The sequence below is a fragment of the Schistocerca gregaria genome, chromosome 2 (assembly GCF_023897955.1).
Source record: "Schistocerca gregaria isolate iqSchGreg1 chromosome 2, iqSchGreg1.2, whole genome shotgun sequence".
NCBI classification, from domain to species: Eukaryota; Metazoa; Arthropoda; class Insecta; order Orthoptera; family Acrididae; genus Schistocerca; species Schistocerca gregaria.
Genome location: NC_064921.1, coordinates 626,516,112 through 626,538,401, shown reverse-complemented (window position 1 = coordinate 626,538,401; position 22,290 = coordinate 626,516,112). Strand labels below are relative to the sequence as shown.

Sequence of the window (22,290 nt, the reverse complement as noted above, 5' to 3'; positions counted from 1 at the left end):
TTTCATCCGAGAATCGATTACTAGTGAGCGGTACGTTGCAATGTTGAAACAGTTTGTCATCATACAGCAAGCGTTGAAGGATCGACCAGGCACAAGGAAGATAGCGGCCGACCATACGAATATCATACCGAATAGGTGTTTAGCTTTCTTGACGAATAATTGGAGAATATAATCATTGCACTGAATTATCCCAGATTTACTGGCGCAGGCAGTCTATATGTTTCGCAACTGAAACCATTTCCGTTGAGCTACTACAAGGCGTAATTGGCAAGTTCCTTTCTTCGTTTCCACCGCTCTACTATGGCCAATGGACGTTTTGAAAAGATTGTGTTGCGATTCCAAAGATGTTTTACAGGAAACGAGTTTACTTAAGCACGTTAATGCGAGACGTTCAGCGTACAGTGCCATCGGTAAGCTGCATTTGTAACGACCATTTCGAAACTTCCGTTTAAAATTCTTGTAGGTTACATAACAAATATACCGTTTGTTACTTTCTTCTATCGGTCTTTGTTTCCATGTTATTCAGTTTTAAAGTCGGGACGGCCTGTGTCTTACGATTTGTTCTGTGAACTTGTGCCAGGGGTGTAAGCAGGACGCACGTGAGTTGGAGGTGGTGGTGGTGGATTGGAGAGGGGGGAAAGGGGGGGGGGGAGGGACTGAAGAGAGCTCTGTGGTGAGTGACGAAACACTTTTGAGATTTCCCACACTATTACGTAACGTCGATTATATGTTCTGGTGTTCATCACACTGTCTTTTGGGGCAGGACGTGTGCTCGATTTTTGTTTTTAGTTGATACGGTTGAGTTCTCCGTTGGGCATAGAAGTCCAATGAATTAAATTTAAACACACAAGATTTGACATTCCAGAGTTCCACTACATCACTCAAGGTAAAAGCTGGGATGACCCCTATGACAGCAACTTGTCTTCCTGATTTAATTTTCTCCTAATTTTCGTGACTTCAAACACTAATTTCCATTTTTATTGGACATACGGAAAACCATACCACACACAAGTATGGGAGACAGCGAAACATGAGGTGCCATTTTTTCAGAACAAATTTTTTCGTGGAAAGCTGTAGCTATATCCATTCAAAAAAGTGTTATCGTTTGTTGATCATACCGCTACGTTATGTGTTCCCTTAAAATTCGTAGTCTTTTGAAACGTCACCCATTGCATCAAAACTTACCTTATTAGTAATGTACCTATATTCACACTGACATCTACATGAAACTTTCAATTACACCTCGAATGATGTATCGACCGTGACCTTGGGAGCTACAGTGATTGATTCTGTGGTGACCAAAAGTAATGACGTGCGTTATCCCAGAGGTTTAGCTGCAAACTTCCGTCGACACTCTTTTCCCCTTAAGAACGCAATTCCATAACACGGTGAGTTCACTCGTACACAGAAACACATATACTGAAGATCCAAAGATACTGGTCCACCTGCCTAATATCGTGTAGCTCCCCCACGAGCGCGCAGAAGTACCAGAACATGACGTGGCATGGACTCGTCTAATGTCTGAAGAAGTACTGGAAGGAATTTACACCAGGAATCCTGCAGAACTGACCATAAATCCGTGAGATATGAAGTGGTGGAGATCTTTTCTGAACAGCACGTTGCAAGGCATCCCAGATATGATCAATAATGTTAATGTCTGGGGAGTTTGGTGACCGGCAGAACTGTTTAAATTCAGAAGAGTGTTCCTGGAGCGACTCTCTAGCAATTGAGGACGTGTGGGGTGTCGCATTCTTCTGCTGGAATTGTCCAAGTCCGTCGGAATTCATAATGGACATGAATGGATTCACGTCATCACTCAGGAGGCTTACGTACGTGTCACCTGTCAGAGCGGTATCTAGACGTATTAAGAGTCCACACACTCCAACTGAACACGCCCCACACCATTACAAAGTCTTCATCAATTTGAACAGTCCCCTGCTGATATGCGGGGTCCATGGATTCATCAGGTTGTCTCCATACCCGTACACGCCCATTAGCTAGATACAATTTGAAACGAGACTCGTCCGAACCCGCGAACATGTTTCCAGCCGTCAACAGTCCAACGTCGGTATTGAAGGGCCGAGGCGAGGCGTAAAACTTCGTGTTGTGCAATCATCAAGAATACACGAGTGCGCCTTCGGCTCCGAAAGTCCACGTCGATGATGTTTCGTTGAATGGTCCACACGCTGAAACTTTTTGATGACCCAGCATTGAAATCTGCAGTAATTTGCGGAGCGGAGCCCTTCTGTCACGTTGAACGATTCTCTCCAGTCGTCATTGGTCCCGTTCTTGAAGTATCTTTTTCCGGCCGCAGCAATGTTGTTTTACCGGATTCCTGCGATAATGTTTTACCGGATTCCTGATTTTCACGGTACACTCGTGAAATGGTGGTTCGGGAAAATCCTCACTTCATCGCTGCCTCGAAGATGATGTGTTCCATCGCTCGTGCGCCGACTATAACACCACGTTCAAACTCACTTAACTCTTGATAACCTGCCATTGTAGCAGCAGTGACCGATCTAACTACTGCGCTAGACACTTGTCTTATATATAGGCGTTGCCGATCGCAGCGGCGCATTCTGCCTGTTTACGTCTCTCTGTATTCGAGTACGTATACCTACACCAGTTGTTTTGGTGCTTCAGTGTATATAAAATCCGTTACAAAGCCGGCTTTCCAGAAGAGTGATGCACTGACTTAAGTACTGTTGGATGGTCATATCTGCGGCTGTAATTGACCATTACACGACTTGAGAAGTGTCTGTCGTGTTACGAAATCGTTTCTGCCTCATGTTGCCTAGCGAAGCCTCGTCCAATCCAAGAAATCGAACCTTGACACCACTCATGTTTAGGAGATCACATCTTCCAGCTGTTTATGTTGATGTCGAAGCCGTCCATGCCACGTTGCATGTTCAATCTAAACGTAAATAATTGTCAAAATGGGTAACAATTCAAACCATGGTGGGAAAATTTCTGTCACCATAGCTAAGTATGAAAGTTATTCGCTGTGATTTTTACTGCAAGTGAAAGCAGTTACGCACTCTGCTGACGTAGAAATCACAGAAAACAGTGAATAGAGGCATGTAAGTATATTCACTGATCACATTTGGATTTATTAATAGAGTCATTTGCAACTGAGACGGAACAATAAATAAGGATAATTTTAAATATCTATAAAGCTGCTGAATCTCTCAAGGCGATTACGTCCACTATGGTAGAAATTCATGTGTTTCATTGTGGTCCATAGACTGTGAATGCACTAAATATGTGAAGCAATCAGACACTAATTTTCATTGACGTTAATGCAGTTACCTGGCCGCATAACCGCGCGCGTTAGCAAGCTGATTCAGGGAGGCACGGCGGTCCCGGACCGAATGCGTTCGGCGGATTAACGAGTGCCGGTGTGCCGGCTAGTCTGGTTGTGGCTTGCCGGCTGTTTCACACATCCGACTTGGAGAACACCGCAGCAGTAGCCACGTCCCACCTTAGTTACACACTTCGCAAAGAATTATGACAACGTTCGCAGCACACTTTCAAATGGACAACACTAGAGGCAGACAGTTGGGGGTGTACAAACTCCGTACCGTGCAGAAAAGGGTTGGCGCCAGGAAGGGCATCCAGCTATCCTCTTTCACTACCATTGGCATTTCCGATAATTAACGTGCCGACTTCGTGAAGATTTGTATTATCGCGTTATAGGGGAGAGAGTGTGGCAGATATGATACACGAGTTGCGATGGAAGTCATTACAGCATAGACGTTTTCCGTCGCGGCGAGACCTTCTTACGAAATTTCAGTCACCAACTTTCTCTTCCGAATGCGAAAATATTTTGTTGAGCCCAACCTACATAGGTAGGAATGATCATCAAAATAAAATAAGAGAAATCAGAGCTCGAACAGAAAGGTTTAGGTGTTCGTTTTTCCCGCTCGCTGTTCGGGAGTGGAATAGTAGAGAGATAGTATGATTGTGGTTCGATGAACCCTCTGCCAAGCACTTAAATGTGAATTGCAGAGTAGTCATGTAGATGTAGATGTAGAAGATATGGAAATCAAGGGCAAGAAATAGAAGGAGAGAGGAAAATAACTATTAAAGCAATTCATAAAACAATTGCGAATTTTTCTCGTTATTAAAAGTAGACGTTCATGTAAATTAATAGAGTGATTTTTCATCATATGTGTCTCTTTATACTATTCTCAGTAAATTCCTTATGTAACACAATTAGACTATTACATCTGCTGTTACACATTCCAGAGAAATTCGCTATGCTTCGCATGTTTTCTCACTTAATAGCTATTTCGTAACATAATACTCTCAAGATTTAATCTCACAAACTAGTGACAAGACATATGAAAAGGCATTTAAGGTGGTATCGTCACAGCTAAAGTTAATTTAACATTGTGTCGCTCGAAGAGTATTTGTGTCAATTACGTTAATATTTTAATTACTAGAGGAGCAGAGTCGTCTTGCTGCATCAACAACTTGCCCATCATCCCATGTACTGCTTTCCGTGGAGTGCATTATTCTTCGGCCAAACGGATGGAAGTCGTAAGGTGTGAGATTCGATGTTGACGGTACACTAGCAAGGAAAAAATGGTTCAAATGGCTCTGAGCACTATGGGACTCAACTACTGTGGTCATTAGTCCCCTAGAACTTAGAACTACTTTAACCTAACTAATCTAAGTGCATCTCACACATCCGTGCCCGAGGCAGGATTCGAACCTGCGACCGTAGCGGTCACGCGGTTCCAGACTGAAGAGCCTAGAATCGCTAGTGATCGAAAAGTTCCCTCCGCCACACACCGTCAGGTGGCTTGCGGAGTATGGATGTAGATGTAGATGTACAATTATGTAGAAATCAGACTGCAATTAGAAGAGTCGAAGATATGGAAGGGAGACAGTGGTCGAGAAAGGAGTGTGGCATCTCCGTTATTATTCAATCCGCAGACTGAGAAGCAGGAAAAGAAATCAAAGAAAAGTTTGGAAAGGTGATTCAAGTTCAAGCAGAAGAAATAAAAACTTTGAAGTTCTCGACGGTATAGTAATTCTGTCATAGACAGCACAAGACTTGGGACAGCAGTTAAATGGAATTGATAGTTCTTGAAAATAGATTATAAGACAAACATCAATAAAAGTAAAACAAGTGTAATGGGGTCGAGTCTAATTAAATCAAGCGATCCTGGGAGAATTAGGTTAGGGAATGAGACACTAAGAGTAATAGACGAGTTACGCTATTTGGACTACAAAATAACTGATGTTGACCTAAATAGACAGGATATAAAACGCAGAATGTCAACAGCAGGTGAAAAATTACTGGAGAAGAAAATAACTTTGACATACACTGAAGCACCAAAGAAACTCGTTTAGTAATGCGTATTCAAATACAGAGATACGTAAACAGGCAGAATACGGCACTGCGTTCGGCAACGCCTATATAAGGCAAGTGTCTGGTGCAGCTGTTAGATCGGTTACGGCTGCTACAATTGCAGGTTATCAAGATTTAAGTGAGTCTGAACGTCGTGTTATAGTCGGCGCACGGACGATGGCACACAGCATCTTCGAGGTAGCGATGAAGTGGAAATTTTCCCGTACGACCATTTCACGAGTGTATATCGGACCGATTATGCCGTGACTGGACGTTGCACACAACGCAATAAGCCGTTGAGGTTGAAGAAACTTCTCGATCGCGAAAGGCGGAATCTCAGTCCACCAAATGCGCCAATTTTGATTGTTGGCGAACCCATCCAAATGAAAGTGAGCTTCGTCGCTAAACCAAACCATAGAGCGCATACTAGTTCCCATCACGCTGCCAACCATGTGGTTTGAACGTCCTAACTCAAAGCGTTTAGGAGCTACGACGATTTTATTTCATGTAGTTCAATAACTTTCACCCTATAGGTTGCAGTAGTTACGAGGACATGAAGTGGCATGGAGAGCTCCATCAAAGCAGTCTGCGAACTGAAGACCACAACAACAGTAGCAGTATGTACATCAGTGACATCTGGACATCACTTGAGGCATTAGACCCTTCCTATCGTTCTCACGTTAACATCATTAACATGAAACATCTGGTTAGAGTATTTTACGTGATATTAGTTCTCACAACGCATTTGGGATATTCCCATTCGGATAGCGACTGGGACTGCAGTCGTTATTTCGACTGGATATTCTGTTGCTGAAAATAGCGCAAAGAGCGTCTCGTACTAGGTCTGCGAGGTAGCACGGTTGCCAATATAACTGGGACGCAGTGTGGGAGCTTGGGGCCTACCTGTGGCGCGCCCTGCCCTGCTGGGCTGCCCGCTGAGTCAGCTCGCTTCAGCCGCCGCTGAGCTGACCTCGGCTACTGGCAGGCAGAGTCAGCGTCGTCCACGCACGTCTTGCTCAGCGAACGCAGATGTGGCAGTGACGGTGTCCTGTGAAGAATATAAACCACAACATATATCCTGTAATGCATATTAACAATGATCCGATGCTGAAAGAATACAGTAAAACATGGAATAGTGAACTGGTGTTGACGTCAGCAACAGAGGAGTCCTGTGAAGAATATAAACCACAACATATATCCTGTAATGCATATTAACAATGATCCGATGATGAAAGAATACAGTAAAACATGCAATAGTGAACTGACAGGCGTAAACAAAAACTATGTTTCTAGAATGAAATTTTCACTCTACAGCGGAGTGTGCGCTGATATGAAACTTCCTGGCAGATTAAAACTGTGTGTCGGACCGAGACGCGAACTCGGGACCTTTGCCTTTCGCGGGCAAGTGCTCCACCAACTGAGATACCCAAACAGGACTCACGACCCGTTCTCAAAGCTGTACTTACCAGTACCTCGTCTCCTACCATCCTCAGTTGGTAGAGAACTTGCAAGCGAAAGGCAAGGGTCCCGAGTTCGAGTCTCGGTCCGGCACACAGTTTTAATCAGCCAGGAAGTTGCAAAAACTATGTTGACTGAAACATATATTGCCACTTAGTATCATAGGATGCGGTTATAATGCACACTGCTCTAGAAAACGTCGATATACACTGAAGAGCCAAGGAAAGTGGTACACCTGCCTAATATCGTGTAGGGCCACCTCCAGCACGCAGAAGGACCCAGCACGATGCGGCATGGAATCAGCTAATGTCTGAAGTAGTGCTGGAGTGAACTGAGCGAATCCTGCAGGGCTGATCATAAATCAGTATGAGTATGAGGATGTGTAGATCTCTTCTGAACAGCACCTTGCAAGGCATCCCAGATATGCTCAATAATGTTCATATCTGGGGAGTTTGGTACCCAACGGAAATGCTTAAACTCAGAAGAGTGTTCCTGGAGATACTCTGTGGCAATTCTGGTCGTGTGGGTTGGCGCATTGTCCAGCTGGAATTGCCCAAGTCCATCGCAGTGCATAATGGACATGAATGGATTCAGGCGATCACACAGGATGCTCACGTACGTGTCACCTGTTAGAGTCGAAGCTAAACGTATCAGAGGTCCTATATCACTCCAACTGCACACGCCCAAAACCATTAAAAAACCTCCATCAGCTTGAACAGTCCCCTGCTTACATGTAGGATCCATCGATTCATGAGGTGGTCTCCATACCCGTACACGCCCATCTACTCGTATAATTTGAAACGAGATTCGTCCGAACATGCAACATGTTTCTAGTCATCAACAGCCCAATGAGGGTGTTGGCGGGCCCAGGCAAGCGTAAAGCTTTCTGTCGTGCACTTATCAATTGTGCACGAGTGGGCCTTCGGCTCCGAAAGCTCATATCGATGACGTTCCATTGAATGGTTCGCACAGTGACACTTGGTGATGACCCAGCACTGAAAGCTGCAACAATTTGCGGAAGGATTACACTTCTGTCACGTTGAACCATTCTCTTCAGTCATCGTTGGTCCCGTTCCTGAAGTATCTTTTTTCGCCGCCGGCTTCCTGGTGTTCACGGTACACCGTGAAATTCGTACAGGAGAATCCCCACTTGGTTGCTGCCTTGGAGATGCTGTGTCCCATCGCTCATGCGCCGACTATAACACGACGTTCAAACTCACTTAAATCTTGATAACCTGCAATTGTACCAGCAGCAACCAGTCTAACAACTGCGCCAGACACTTGTTGTCTTACAAAGGCGTCGCCGACATCAGCGCCGTATTCTGCCTCTTTACACATTTCTGTATTTGAATACGCATGCCTATGCTAGTTTCTTTGGCGCTTCAATGTGGTTCTTATACCCTCTGCCTCGTTCCTTCTGTCAACCAGTTACATAATAGTAGGGTGCTCCCTGCTGAGTACTTGCGGACGAGGAACTAAATGTTAGAATTAAATATTTAATTTCTTATTAAAATAAACAACATACACCATGCAGCAACAGTTGAAGCAAATAGAAACCGACCAAAGTGACGACCATTAGCATTCACAAGATAGTTCAAAGTATTCTTCGGAAACTCTGCTTGCAGTTTCAGTGTATTTAAAGGACGCAACCAAAAACACTGCATAATGTATATGCATTCACATACAGCCTGTTTAGATCAAGCGGTTACCCTCAGGTCACTTAGTGACATTACATCACGTTAAACGGTCCTTGCTGTCAGAAGTGTAATCATTTGTACCTGCTTCAGACATGTACTTATCATGATATACCTCTTTCGTAGTCAGCACAAAAACCAGTGTGTCAGCGTACTGTCTGGACAGGGTAATATCATAAACTTTGAATCCGCTCATGTTGGTTTTCCTTACGAGTGAATGCTTTCCAGAGCGATATAGTCACTTCTCACATTAGCGACAATAATTTTTCCGTGTTGTTTCGCCAGAGACTGTTGTTTATTGAGGGCTCTTTTCGGTTGGGGTACTATCATAGAGCAGTTATATCGCTCCTACCGTTTTCTGCTTTTGTCTGACGGATACGAGATAGTTGTCTTTCGTTATATGGATGCAATTCAAGAAGGAATATATAATGGTGTTTTCCCTATGAGTCGCCAGGCACCATTTCCGAATTTCTCTTGTTTCGGCAGATTTTTGTAATTTTGTTTCTCCAATGTCTAACTGGAGTCAGCCCAAACGTATACTGTTCATCATATATTTCATGTGATACCAAGTGCCGACGGAAAATGTCGGTTTGTTTCCTGTAGTGACTGACAATTCGCAATTTTTCACAAACACAACTTTTATTTATGTACGTTTTCAAGGTTGATGACTGAACAATAATCTAAAGGTAACAATAACGATCCCAGTAAAAGTCTCCTAACTGAGGCAAAGAAAAGTTCACCTCTAATTTTCCACAAAGGTGCGTGGTAACACACAAACACTAGTGAAAGTCCAATTCAGAGACGACGACGTAATCTTCAGCGGTCGAAGTCCACAAGGTCGGCATCTGGAGTGAATTGAACTTCGGGGCTGGTTCTAGCCCCTAAATAGCTGTGTTATGCCAATCAGCTTTTGGCATAGTGATACTTCCTGTAGGCCGTGACTCAAGCTCCCCCTGCAGGAAGTAGTGCTCGGAATGTCTGTTTCCATTGCCTTGTATGTAAATAACTGGTGTTTACCAAGCTGCTTTTGGTACACCTTGGACATAGACAAACCCGTCCACTGTGGTGTAATATGGGTTGCCGGTCCTCAGAGGCTACCTTGGGGCTGGCATAACAGTTTCCCATTATAAACAAGGTAATATTTAAAGCAGTTTTTAACCTTCCCATTCGATAGAGCGGTCCCAAATTGGTCTGGTGAGGCACTCACGTTATCGATATGTGCTGACAGAGACAATAAAATACGAAGAACAACCAGTGCTCTGGCAGCGACAGTACCGCCCTGGGCCATGCTGACTGCTACCGCCAGGCAGCAGCGCTGCTCAGTTGCTGCTGGAGTACTAGTTGTTATCCATGTCTTACTGTCCCTGTTAATACACGCCGATAAATAGAATGCTACACTAGATTAAACTGGGACCGCTCTATAGAATGGGCACGTCAAACTCTGCTTTAACAGTAATTTTCTTACTAACGGAAAACAATTCTTTTATTTCAATAACATTGGCGCTAGCATGAGAGATTTGATGGGTAATATTTGTTGGGGCTGACTCCAGCGGCACACAGAAGAAACGAAACTGTAAACACCTACCGAAACACCACAGAAAATTCACCTGGCGACTCTCAGGAGGGACACCGGTAAAATATATACGCAGTATGTTTGAAAGACTTCGCGAGAAACGTCTAGGGGTGACGATTAACTTTTGTTAGAGACAAAATGTTCAGTGTAGCCTCGCTATGATGGCAGCGGTCGTTGAAGACTGGTTACGACCGTGGGAGGTGGTAGGGCGGAGTCACCCTATGGCGTTCATATCTATTGTGTGTTGTATGTCATTCAGTCATCTGCTCCCTATAAAAGCCGTAAGCCACGCAATATCGAAGTACCTGATTCGCTTCTGAACTACCATTCTCCACTTAGAGACTCTCATTGTTTTCTTGTTGAAAAGCTTTTATCAGTTTACTGGGGCAGATAGTATGCTGCGTACTTCGTTAGTAGAGCCTGCCGATACGGTGAAGTTGCATCGTCCCAGGGCCAGCAAATACTAAAGGAAGGCTTGAGTCGAGGAAGCGTCTACGAACATTTTGCCTCCAGTAGAAGTTACTCTCCATTATTGTGATCTACAACTGCTAGACGTTGGTCTCAAGGACGGAACATCATATACAAAGACGAAACATCATATATAAAGGTTCTGTCAGTGTCAGTGTGGTCTTCAGTCCTGAGACTGGTTTGATGCAGTCCTCCGTGCTACTCTATCCTGTACAAGCTTCTTCATCTCCAGTACTTACTGCAACTTACATCCTTCTGAATCTGCTTAGTGTATTCATCTCTTGGTCTCCCTCTACGATTTTTACCCTCCAGGCTGCCCTCCAACACTAAATTGGTGATTCCTTGATGCCTCAGAATATGTCCTACCAACCGATCCCCTCTTCTAGTCAAGTTACGCCAGATTTCGAATTGTAACTTTTCCTTCGAATAAATAGATCAGTTTGTGATATACGAGGGCGTGCAGAGAAGTAATGCGCCCGATTTTGTTGTGTGCGTGCAAGTTCTTAAAGCTTTGTAAATAAAATAGCGCACGTTATTACATCATATCTTTATTCTTCACATATTTATTTCTCAACATAGTCACGCTGGCGGTGAACAAAAAATGACTCTGAGAACTATGGGACTTAACTTCTGAGGTCATCAGTCCCCGAGAACTTAGAACTACTTAAACCTAACTAACCTAAGGACATCATACAGATCCATGCCCGAGGCAGGATTTGAACCTGCGACCGTAGCGGTCGCGCGGTTCCAGACTGTAGCGCCTAGAACCGCTCGGCCAGCGGTGAACACATTTGTCGCAACGAAAGACCAGTTTGTTAACACCGTCGCTCTAGAAGGTTTTACTTCGTTACGGTAGCCACAACTGCTTCCACCGCTATATCACTATCAGAGTGAAGACCGCTTCATCACTGTCAGATCGAAATCCTCGAATGTGGTATTTAAGATCTGAAACAGACGAAACTCTAATGGGGCCAAGAGTGGACTGTATGGAGGATGATCGATGACAGTGAACGCAGGGCGTCGGATTGTAGCAGAGGTCGCAGCGCTCGTGTGTGGTGTAGCCCAGTCTTGTTGAAGGAGAGGGTTCTCCGTGTGCTTGAACTCTTGGAATTCGAAACTCGATTACAGCACGCCGTTTCTCGCGCGAAAATGTTAAAATGTATGTGAATTTCTGAGGGACCAAACTGCTGAGGTCATCGGTCCCTAGACTTACACACTACTTAAACTAACATAAGCTAAGAACAACACACACACCCATGCCCGAGGGATGACTTGAACCTCCGCCGGGAGCGGCCGCTCAATCCCCAATACGACACTTCTAACAGAGCAGCCACCCCCCCCCCCCCCCCCCCCCCGAGGCTTTCTCACACGACATAATTACGTTCCACACCGCCATGTTACATGACACTCGTGCAATTCGGATGCCTCTAGAGGCAGATGGATGAAAATACGTAGGCTTGAATAATGAAAGTGCAGAATGTTAATAACGTTAGTTTTATTTTAAAATCTGTAAGAGTTTTCACATTAAAAAAACTCGGAGACATTGATTTTGAACGTGCCCTCGTAAATATCTTCTTTATTTATATTAATTGAATACGGCGTATTTTACCGTCATCGAAAAAATTTACATGTTAAGTCTTCTGCATTTTTTGATGACGTCGCCATTTTCCTCGAGCAAAGTAAACATAATCAGGTGCCGCCTTTCCACAATAGAAACAAATGTTATAGTAGGAATGATTGTACAGGCATAGATAGGTAAAGGCACAGAAATAATTACAGACATTATGACGGGCACAATATTCGGTTCTTCGATGCGGTGCATGCATGTCTTCAGCCTCTAGTAACAAGTAATGCTTCGTCGATGATTACTAGTCACTGGGCGGCCGGAGTGGCCGAGCGGTTCTAGGCGCTTCAGTCTGGAACCAAGCGACCGCAACGGTCGCAGGTTCGAATCCTGCCGAGGGCATGAATGTGTGTGATGTCCTTAGGTTAGTTAGGTTTTAGTAGTTCTAAGTTCTAGGGGACTGATGACCTCAGAAGTTAAGTCTCATAGTGCTCAGAGCCATTTGAACCATTACTAGTCACTAACAGTAAACAGATATAATCTACGCTACGTAAACGTCACAGAGTACTCTGCGTTCCCAGCATGGAAGCAGAAGGCAGTTCGTCGTTATGCAACAAAATCAATTTAAAAATACGTGTCTCTCTCGCATTACTCATTAAGGGTTTGGTATCGGCTGAAATATTCACTTCCGATCATTGTTCCCTTATCTGTAGAAATTTAGTGAAAGATCCTCTGCCACTAATATAATCTTGGCCCCAAAAACCTAGGACGCTTGTAGGCATGTTTCTGTTTCTGTTCGTGTGTGTGTGTGTGTGTGTGTGTGTTTGGGTGGGTGGGTGGGTGGGTGGCGGGGGGACGGGGAGGGGGGGATCATACGAAGGAAATAAGTTAACAGGAAATCGACAAGTATACCTAATACCTTCTGGAATACGAAGCTTTTTAATCATGTATAAGTAAACAAATGGTTAGCACTAAGTACAAATTTTAAATGTTTTAAATCTGCTGTTTACACAGCTACATCACCATCACTTACATCATTGTCAGTGTGGTTCCGTAATGCTATAGCTGCTGCCCACGACACTATCATTTCTGTATTAACTAAATTGTTTAACTGGAGATGAAGGTGAATCAGTATGATTATATCGGTTTAAGGTGAAGCTGACAGAAATGACATGTTGTCTTACTACTCAGCATAATTCTGACATTTTTATCAAAAATGGATTCCTCCTATTAATCTGCAAGATTAGGTTATGTAAAGTGGTAATCTTTTCATTCGTGAGAAAGAACAGTCTATGATTAAATTCTGTGTGTCGTCAGCCGTAACAGTTTTTCTAACATTAACATATCAAAATTTGTCCTAGCAGACAAAATAAATTTTGCAGCCACATAAGAAAACAGACCTACTGAAAATGCAAAGAGACAAATATCTTAAGGCATTGTTTTTTCCTCTCCTTTGGTTTTTATCTGATCTTTGCTGTACACAACAAGAAATTAGAGAAGAAAATTGCTCAAAATAATAATAATAATGAACGCTAGTATTACAAGAAGTTATCTGCAAGACACGGTCTGCAGTTTCACGAAGAGCCATGAAATATCCATTTCAAACATTTAGGCCTAGTATTTGTAGCACATCCAATGTGTATAATATCTTCCACAAAAAGATACCATTTCGATGTTACAAGTGTTTACATCTTGCAATGCCCGCAGGTCATCTTCATCGACGCGCAAGTCATCGAAGTAGCGTCAAGTAGAAAGATTCGCATCTGAAGAGCGAACAAGCCCAGTCTGGGTCTCCAACTCAATAATGCCATTTCTGCCAGAAGTGCCAGTCCTGCAGACTTCTGTGAAATTTGGAAAGTAGGAAGGTGGGAGACGAGGTATTGGCGAAAATAAAGATGTGAGATCGGATCGTGATTCGTGCTAGGGTTGTTCAGTCGGGAAACCACTTGCTCGTGAAAGGCAAAGATTTCGAGTTCGAATCTCGGTCCGGCACACAGTTTTAATCCGGCAGTAAGTTCCAATGCCATACATCTTGCGATTCTGCCGATGTAGCGCACGGCTGGTGTGATCAGAATTTCTACGAGTGGATATTTCTCTTGCTCTGTTGAGATACCGTAAATTAAATATTAAGGAAAAATCTGGATCACAGTTACCCTGTAAATATGCCGAAGTGGAGAACCACATAGACAATCTCAAGCTGTCAGCCTTGATGCGAACGTTTCGTTGAGATAGTAGACGGGATTTGCCAAACTGAATGGCGCGCAACCATGGTATGACATTAGAAGGCAGGAATATGTATAATCTGCGCAATCATGTTTCTTGGACTACTTGCTGCCGACAGTCCTGCGTCATCCTCTGCGAACGCTGTCATGGTCGACACAACAGTGGGACAAGTGGTTATTACGCCACTCTCCCAGAAATTAATGTCAGCTTTTCCAAAGCAGAGCCACTACGTGCTCTACAAGTTGCTCCTCAACGTCCTCACGAGACGAAGTGCATCCTGTACCTGTCCTCGCACCAAGTAGAATCCTTGATAGTTTCTGGAATCAACTAGGTCCCCCATGTGATAATCAGTCAGACATCTCCGTTACTAGGTACGAACACACAATCGATTTAGTTTCAGTTCTAACACTGCGAATACGCTTCGATATTCATTACATAATCTACGAAAAGCCCATTGAAACAGCTACAGGTTTGCTGCAAGAATTTAGAATAATTCTGCAATGACGTCACACTGAATGCAGCGTGCACTAATTGGCTCCATAAGCACTGAAGTGCGTAGAGACAAACATTACGTTCTGAGTCGAGAGTCGGTTACGGAATGCATTAAAATGGTGAGAATGCACTTACTTTGACATTTTCTGTTATGTACAGAACGGAGATTCCATTGCTGTCAAAGCATGTATTAAAGTTTATTAGCCTTACGTCAAAAGAACGTGTATTTTTCTTATCGTCAGTGAAGAACGAAGGAAGGATTATGTAGAATATATTTTCTACATCACGATCATCAGAAACGTAACGCCTATGTACGGTTGAGGTAGGGAGGAGAAAAATAATAGGCCACGGCATTTTTGAAGTAAGCATTCTCCTGATATTCGCCTGTGGTGATGTGAGCAAACGATAGAATTTCAGAATGGCTAGAGTAAAAGAAAAAAAAACGTGGTGCAGCTGTATGGGCGTACAGTCGGCTAACGTAACTATCATAATTACTTCCGTACTGGTGAATAAGTAGACAAGTTTCTGCATCCACGTCACCTCTACACACATACTGCGCAAGACACCATACGGTCCATGGCGGACGGTATCCTGTACCACAACTGGAAATTTCCTTTCCCGTTCCACTCGTAAACAGAGCGAGGTAAAAACGACCGTCTATATGCCTCCCGAAGAGTCCTAATCTCTCTTTTCTTATCTTCGCGGTCCTCACCTGAGATGTACGTTGGTACCAGTAGAGTCGCTCTGCAATCAGCTTCAAATGCCGATTCCTTAATTTTTTCGATAGTGTTCCTCGAAAGAACGTCGCCTTCCATCCATGGACTCCCATTTCTGTTTCCCTAAGCATCTCTGTAATACTTGCATTTTGATCTAACCTACCGGTAACAAGTCTAGCAGCCTGCCGCTGAAGTGCTTCGCTGTCTCTCTTTAATTCAACCTCGTGCGGATCCCAAACACTCGAGCAGCATTCAATAACTGGTCGCACAAGTGTCCTGTAAGCATTCTCCATTATAGAAGACCAGCACTTTCTAAAATTCTCCCAATAAATCGAAGCTGGCAATTTGCCTTTCCGATCACAATCCTCAAAAATAAATAAATAAATAAATAAATAAAAAATAAAAATAAAAATTCAGTTGTGTGTGAAGTCTTATGGGACGAAACTGCTACGGTCGTCAGTCCCTAAGCTTACATACTACTTAACCTAAATTATCCTAAGGACAAACACACACACCAATGCCCGAGGGAGGACTCGAACCTCCGGCGGGACCAGCCGCACAGTCCATGACTGCAGCGCCCGAGACCGCTCGGCTAATCCCGCGCCGCAATCCTCACGTGGTCGTTCTATTTCATATCGCTTGCAACGTCACGCCTACGTATTTAGCCGACGTGTCTGTGTCAAGCAATGCACTATTGGTGCCGTATGTGAATATTACGGGTTTGTTTCTCCTACTCATCTGCATTAACTTACATTTTCCTACTTTTAGAACCAGCTATCATTTATCACAACAATAGAAGTTTTGTCCTCGACAGCCTATATCCTCATACAGTCACTCAACGACCAAGAGTTGTAGCATCCGTTAAAGTACATAAGTATTATAAAAATGTGTGTACTTACGTATATATGTATGTATGTATGTGTGTACGTATGTTTCACATCTCCTTCTAAACCACTGGGCCTATTTCAACCAACCTTGGTACACACTTATTGTTTCGAAAGAATCGCTGTGTCGCTAAAAACCACTTACCTGTCAAACGGGCAAGGGTTGGGGTTGAAAAAGAAACGTAGCTCACGAACGCGCGAATAGCCACTTTTATATATTCATTCAGTATTTGAGAATGTGAGCACTTAATGACTTACAACACACTCTAAACATAATTTCAAATCTTTACGAAAATTTTCTCGGTAGCAACCCCCACAAAATATTGAAAGGAAAAAAGTTTATCGCTAAGTACGTTTTCACTGTTCTTGCAGTAAAACTGTACTATCAGGCATGCCGCCTTAAGTTATTACTTTTTTTACTACTAATTTTATTCTCGACATATGTTGCAGACAGCATTCAAATGTACCACTGAATGTACCAGCAAAATTATATCACTGTATTAGATATAGTTCAGGAGATAGTCATAAACACTGATACGCGTGAAAAACTACCGCATCATGCATCACATTTAAATTTATTACTTGTTTGCTAGGAACTTCATCCGCATCACATTTTTCAGACGGTATCCTCGAATTCCGCTGAACGTATTTACAAAAATTTACCATTGTACGACACATAGTTCAGGGGATATGACGCCGGAAATAATGGGCTGTGTACAAACTAAACTGCAGGGCGAATTTCGATACAGACGTTGGTCCAATATGTGTATAAATATGTGTGAAACATATTATGTGTGTCATGAGCGTACAAAGGCAAGGCCACAGGTAGAAAGTTCCTCCTAAACCTCTAGATCGATACCAAGCAAATGTAGTATACATCTCGCTACCTGGAAAGGAATACTGTGGGGTTAGAACCAGGAACTTCCTATTGGGGTAGGGGTGATAACACGGAAAGAAAAGGACGGACAGACTGAGAGGGGAAAGGAGGAGATGAAAGCAGATGAGTGGAGGAGGAGAGGCGTAGAGAGGAGGGGGGAGGGGAAACGGGCAGAGAAAGGGAAGATAAGGAGACGACCAGACAGGGGGAAGAGAAGGAGACCGACAGAGAAAGGAAAGAGGAGGAAGAGGTGGGCAGTCAGAGTAGGGCAGGCGGAGATGGATAGACAGGAAGAGGAAACGGTCAGAGGGGAGGAAGAGAAGGGGAAGTGGAAATGAACAGAAAAATGGAAGAGGAGGAGCTGGACAGAGGGCAGAGGATAGATGGACAGAGGGAGAGGAGAGGAGTAAATGGATAGAGGGAGGATAGAGGGGATGATGGACATAGAGAGATGATAGTGAAGATGATAGACTGAGAGGTGAAGATAAACAGTGGGAGGGGGAAAAGATGGACAGGGAGAGGAGGGAGGAGGTGATGAAGAGAGAGGGGGAGGAGGAGATGCATAGAGCAGGAGGAGACAGGTAGGCTGAGGGACTGGAAATGGGGCAGGGAGTGGGGACAGAGTAGGTGGGCAGAGAGGGAGGGTGGAGGAGAAAGAAGTGGGGAAGAGGAGCAGATGGGGAGAGAGAGAGGGGAAATAGATGAACTAGTAGAAGATAGGTTTAAATACATATCTGGGCGATGCCAGTCACTCAGCCAGTATATAAATAAATGATTAAGTATTATCACTGTTATTATTGTTTAGTTTACGTTTAATTTTAAACTGCACTTCAGGTCCGAAATCCTGCTGACATGTGAGGGTAACAATGGAAAATACCTCTATAATACCTCTAACACAGCAGCAGAGAATATCAGTAGTATTAGACACCACGTAATATCGGTTATGGGCACTTAAACATAGAACTCCAAGATTAATGACAATAGTGGATGGCCTATGTTTCACTCTCTCTCTCCCTTTCTCTCTCTCTCTCTCTCTCTCTCTCTCTCTCTCTCTCTCTCTCTCTCTCTCTCTCTCTCACACACGCACACACACACACACACACACACACACACACACACACACAAAATCCGTAAAACGAACGCTGGGAGACCATTTCGCTCCAGATAAATTTGCAGCCTACAATGGACAATGTTATCTTTTACACTCTAATATCACCTTTGACAAGGATTACACTTTTTACAATAACGATAATTTAATCAAGCAACACATTTCCATAAATCTACATCGAGAATAGTGGTGGATACTACAAAGTACGGGACTACAAAACTAAAAGTTCGGGATTCAATACCTGGTCGGTCCTAATCCCGTCGTTTACTGCGTCTTTCACATCTAGAAATATTCTGTTCTTGAGAACAATAAGATTTTGCAGTGTTCATCGGAATAAGTTGAACTTCAGGTGCCCCTATATCTGGATGGGTAAGTCGTTTCAGAGATCGGAGAAAGGTAAGGAAACACCACTTTCAAAGGTTCAAATGGCTCTGAGCACTATGGGACTTAACTTCTGAGGTCATCAGTCCTCTATAACTTAGAACTAGTTAAACCTAACTGACCGAAGGACATCACACACATTCATGCCCGAGGCAGGATTCGAACTTGCGACCGTAGCGGTCGCGCGGTTCCAGACTGCAGCGCCACTTGCAAAGGTACCATCCCCAGTATAGTACCACCGCCTCCAAACGAAACTCTACGTATTAATTACGCACACATATGTGTATTTATGCCGTTTTCCCTCACTCGAGAACGGCAAATTTCAATGCAACGTCCACACCAGGTCGGAGCAAGAACCCCACACCTCCACTTCAGGAAGAAGGTATGCTTTTCTGGAGCTACGCTGGCCGATCCGTTCACAGGCGAACTCGATGACGTATTAACACACCCTTTCACTCTTTTTGTTGGACTAGATGGTGGCAGTGTAATGACTAACGAATGTTGCCGAATGTATTCCTGTCACGTTGGGGAATGGACGTCGGCACCGCTCTAGTATCTTTCGCAAGAAACATACTTAGGTATCCAGCTATGCGAACAGTATCACCAAAAAGGGAGTCTCCGGTTGCAGGGGAGCTTCGCGGACTGCCGCCGGCGGGTACAAACCCAGCAACTGGTAGCGCTCAAGGTGACGCAGCCGCGTCCACGGAACGGGTTCTGCCCGAGCGGGAGGGCGCTCTGACTCAGCGCGCGGCGCAGACAGCAAGCGCCGTGCGGGAGGGAGCAACAAACTCCGCCAAGCGCCGCACGGCACGGCACGGCACGCCACTGCCCCGCCAGACGCGGCCTGCTGCGCACATTCTCTGCCAGCCCAGCACGATACGGCGACAACGACTGACAGTCAGTGCCCACCCCGTCCATCATGCCTGACGTCGAAGCTGCGATCGGATGAACAGCGTGACACGCTTAGCCTCCGCCCACACGCAGTTATGTTAGTGAGCAGCAGCCCTACCGGCTCCTTCCCAACAGTGTCGGCATTTCAGGTGGCGCTTAGTTCATCCACTCTGTTGTTGTTGTTGCAGTCTTCACTCCGAAACTGGTTTGATGCAGCTCTCCAACCTACTCTACCCTGCGCAAGTCTCTTCATCTCCGAATAACTACTGCAACCTACATTCTTTCGAGTCTGCTTACTGGTTTCATCTCTTGGTTTCTCCTAAATATTCCTCCTCCTCCCCTCCCCCCCCACCACCACCACCGCCACTCTTTCTCCTAATTGACCGATCGCTTCATTTAGTCAAGTGGGGCCACGAACTTCTTTTATCCGAAATTCTCTTCTGTACTTCCTCATTAATTCACCCTCAGCATTCTTCTGTAGCACCACATTTCAAAAGCCACTATTCTCTTCTTGTCTAAACTGTTCAGTGTCCATGTTTCACCGGCCGCGGTGGTCTAGCGGTTCTAGGCGCGCAGTCCGGAACCGTGCGATTGCTACGGTCGCTGGTTCGAATCCTGCCTCCGGCATGGATGTGTGTGATGTCCTTAGGTCAGTTAGCTTTAAGTAGTTCTAAGTCTAGGGGACTGATGACCACAGCAGTTGAGTCCCATAGTGCTCAGAGCCATTTGAACCACTTTTTTGTCCATGTTTCACTTCCATACATGGCTACACTAAATAGAAACACTTTCAGAAAATACTTAAATCTACACTCGATGTTAGAAAACTACTCTTCTCCAGAAACGCTTTTGTTTCCACGAGCATCTACATTTTATATCCTCTCTACCTCGACCGTCATCACCTGTTTTACTAACCAAATAGCAATCACTTAAAGCTACATTCGGGGTGTTCCTTTAGAAAGGTCTCGGATGGTTTCCTGTCCCGTCCATCCAGACTAAGAGTGTATGTGGGAGCAACTAATTGTGGGCATATGAAATGAAATATCAATATAGGCTCAGTCGCAGGTAAAGCAGGTGAAAAGCAGACCATAGTTCACCTGTTGGATGCTGTCAGAATGCAGTCAGTTTAAAAGGAAATTGCTAACAAAACACTCCTGCCGTCCATCCTAGAATATTGCTCAAGTATGTGATAACAGTACCAGATATAACTAACTGGGAATATAGAATATATACAGAAAAAAGGTGGCTCGAATGGTCTCGAACTCGTCTGAACCGCTGGAGACTGTCGCGGAAATGTCGAGAAACCTGAGCTGGGAGACGCCTCAAGACAGACAAGTGCGGTATCTCGCCACATTCCGCCAACAGCGTTTCCAGAACCGGCATTAAGTGAAGAATCTAGGCATTTACCCGTCCTCCAGTGTATCTCTCCCTGTAGGAACTGTGAAGACAAGAGTACACTAATTACAGCGCGCACAGAGGCACTAAAGCAAACGTTATTGTCTGGCACCATACACGAATGGGACGGGAAGAAACTCCTTAATATAGTGGGACGTACCCTTCATTATGCACTTCAAAGTGGTTTCTAGAGTTTGAACGTAGGTGTAGGTGTAGATGTAGGAGACTGGACGCTAAACTCTAGTCTTACTTCCTTTCATTTCGAAGGATATGCTGTCCAGATTACTCGAAGCGATGAACCATTGAAGAGGGAATTTAAAGCCACAAGAATAACGGACGCTAGAGTCTCGAATGCATTTTCTACTCGCTTGTTTTGTAAACTGTATGAAACAGGACATGCAGCGTTAATAATGTGCTCGGAGTGTCAGCATCACTACCTGATGTAAATTAAGAGAAAAAAGCATGGAAGAGAGGCAAATGAAAATGAGGACCCTGACATAAAACAAGGTATGATGAGCGAATTTCGAGGTACTAAACTGTAGTCATTGTTGTAATGCATGCCCCTTCTGCGCTTTGTGGTGTATAGCCTCTAAAGTTTGCTACTGAGAGTTACGGAAAAAAGACGTGCGTGTTTATGTATTACGAGATTAGCACAAGCTCATTCATTCAAGCATGAGCGTTGACGGTGGCTCAAGCGACCTTGTGTTTCATTACGTAATGAGTTGTCTAGAAAGAGCGAATTGGCATTACCGGAAATGGAAGTGGTGCTGGGGTGTAAATCGGCTGTCTGTTGGCCGTTTAGGCCAGGTCCATTCCAGCAGAAACTCACTTGTCATCTACTGATCGGAACCATTTATCATAATGAATCAAAATACGTGTGAGAACTCAACTCCCAATACGAATAAGACTTTATACAAATATATGTCTAGTTTACAAGAAAGAGGCCGAAATATCGGCTGCAGGAAATGACTCTAATGATTTTACGTTTTACACGGGAAACCGTGAGGAATGTGGTACAGGGCCTATTTGAAGATAAAAACATTCAAATGGCTACAGTTCAGGCACTCAAAATTCAGTCTTTATGAGTGTTTTTTATGTCCGAAGCCACATCCTCATTTGTTTCCTTTCCAATTTAAAAAAGTTCTGTGCTTTTGACCTTAAAGTAACATAATATGTAGTAATGCTGACACTGCGAGTACACAATATTGAT

General features: G+C 44.1%; 1 protein-coding gene across 1 annotated transcript in view; it reads right to left on the bottom strand.

Moving 5' to 3' along the window:
* LOC126334635 (toll-like receptor 4) overlaps nt 1–22,290 on the bottom strand; it is a 299,100-nt gene that overhangs the window by 137,773 nt on the left and 139,037 nt on the right. Inside the window, exon 3 of the mRNA XM_049997073.1 lies at nt 6,263–6,407. The gene's annotated coding sequence lies outside the window, so the exon portion shown is untranslated. The remainder of the gene's footprint in view (nt 1–6,262; nt 6,408–22,290) is intronic.